Source organism: Rhinopithecus roxellana, chromosome 11 (assembly GCF_007565055.1).
Source record: "Rhinopithecus roxellana isolate Shanxi Qingling chromosome 11, ASM756505v1, whole genome shotgun sequence".
NCBI classification, from domain to species: Eukaryota; Metazoa; Chordata; class Mammalia; order Primates; family Cercopithecidae; genus Rhinopithecus; species Rhinopithecus roxellana.
In genome coordinates this window covers 16,918,960-16,921,265 of record NC_044559.1, presented here as the reverse complement: position 1 = coordinate 16,921,265, position 2,306 = coordinate 16,918,960, and the positions used below count along the sequence as shown (strand labels likewise).

The 2,306-nt window shown below is 37.6% G+C and overlaps 1 pseudogene across 1 annotated transcript; it reads left to right on the top strand.

Annotated features, from left to right (window-relative positions):
• The first annotated feature begins 668 nt into the window (after nucleotides 1-668).
• Nucleotides 669-1,226, top strand: LOC104655542 (annotated as a pseudogene). The gene has a single exon (XR_004060077.1). The product of XR_004060077.1 is annotated as a protein tyrosine phosphatase type IVA 1 pseudogene (transcript).
• Nucleotides 1,227-2,306: the final 1,080 nt, after the last annotated feature.

The window sequence follows — 2,306 nt, the reverse complement described above, 5'->3', positions numbered from 1 at the left end:
ATATAACTCATCATCACAGTGTTAAATAGGTTCTGTATTTTTTTCTAAATTAGTAAATGTAACAGGTGCTCTGAAAGATAGGCGGGAAGAAGGAATTACCTGCATTCTTATAAAAAAATAAAATACAGGTCTGGTGCCCCCGCCGCCGCCTGCAATGCCGCCTCCTGCCCTGCAGGCGCCACCACCGCCTATGTCGCCGCCGCCTCGGGACCGGCTGTATGATTAGGCCACAATCTTCAATGAGTAAACATATAGCTCAATTCTGTGGTGTTCTTGGTCACACATTTATGAAGTTTCTGAAGGGCGGTGGAGATTACTGCCAGGCACAGCACGACCTCTATGCAGACAAGTGAACTGTAGAAACTGATTAATACTCCATCAAGAAGCCCCCATAAGAGTGGTTATCCTGGACACAGAAGTGTTGAATTGAAATCCACAGAGCTTTTTACAAGACTTCTGACCTGGGTGGGGTAAACCTCAGAGCACTTCTTTTCTGGTGGCCTCAGTATTATTGGATTAAAGAACTGCTACTGCTTATTAGGAGGTTCATTTCATTTATCATTACTTACAACCTCATACTCAAGCGCTGAGAATTTCAGTGGAGTATACTGAAGTAGACTTTAGTTTCTTTGCATCATTTCTGTATTCCAATTTTTAAAAAATTATTTCATAACCCTATTGAGTGTTTTTTAACTAAATTAACATGGCTCGAATGAACCGCTCAGCTCCTGTGGAAGTCACATACAAGAACATAAGATTTCTTATTACACACAATCCAACCAGTGTGACCTTAAACAAATTTATAGAGGAACTTAAGAAGTATGGAGTTACCACAACAATAAGAGTATGTGAAGCAACTTATGACGCTACTCTTGTGGAGAAAGAAGGTATCCATGTTCTTGATTGGCCTTTTGATGATGGTGCACCACCATCCAACCAGCTTGTTGATGACTGGTTAAGCCTTGTAAAAATTAAGTTTCGTGAAGAACCTGGTTGTTGTATTGCTGTTCACTGCGTGGCAGGCCTTGGGAGAGCTCCAGTACTTGTTGCCCTAGCATTAATTAAAGGTGGAATGAAATATGAAGATGCAGTACAATTCATAAGACAAAAGCAGCATGGAGCTTTTAACAGCAAGCAACTTTTGTATTTGGAGAAGTATCGTCCTAAAATGTGGCTGCGTTTCAAAGATTCCAATGGTCATAGAAACAACTGTTGCATTCAATAAAATTGGGATGCCTAGTGCTATTGGAAGTGGAACTTGAGATAGGGCCTAATTTGTTATACATATTAGCCAACATGTTGGCTTAGTGAGTAAGTCTAATGTAGCTTCCATAGGAGTATTGAAAGGCAGTTTTACCAGGCCACAAGCTAGACAGATTTGGCAACCTCCTGTATTTGGGTTACAGTCAACCTATTTGGATACTTGGCAAAAGATTCTCGCTGTCAGCATATAAAATGTGCTTGTCATTTGTATCAATTGACCTTTCCCAAAATCATGCAGTATTGAGTTATGACTTGTTTCTATTCCCATGCCAGAATCTTATCAATACATAAGAAATTTAGGAAGATTAGGTGCCAGAATACCCAGCACAATACTTGTATATTTTTGGTACCATACAGAACTAAAATCCCAGGAACTATGAACACTCTAGACCTTGTGTGGTTTATTCCTTCAATCATTTCAAACATTGAAAATAGGGCTTACATGGTTATTTGCTCACTTTATGTTTACATCTCCCACACTCATACCAGTATACATCAGGTTTGCTTAACCATTGATTTTTTTTTTAACCAAGTCTTACAGTGATTATTTAATGTGTTTCTATAAATCTTACCTTGTGCTGTAATTAAAAAAAAAAAAAAACTCCATCTTGAAAATCTACATTGTACAGAAGCACATGTCTTTAATGTCTTCAGACAAAAAAGCCTTACATTAATTTAATGTTTGCACTTTGAGGTGCAATTTAACAGGGAGGGCCCGAGAAAAGAATGGGAGGGGGCTATTAATTATTTTTAGCAAAATGTTGCCTTTGTCTTGTGCAGAACATGTAGAATATGCTCTTTAATTTAGTAAAACATTTTTAAAAGGTGGAGATGCTTTGTTATCGTAATCATAAACTTCCTGAAATTATTGTAATTTTTTTCCATACTTATCAGAAGTGTGTTTACCAACTTATTTTTGTTTGAAAGTGTAATTTTTTTACCTTCCCAGCCTCTCTTGCAAAAAAAGAAGTGGGTTTCTGCTAATGAATTGAGCAGACATCTAATATTTTATATGCCTTTTGAGCTGTGTAACTTAATATTTG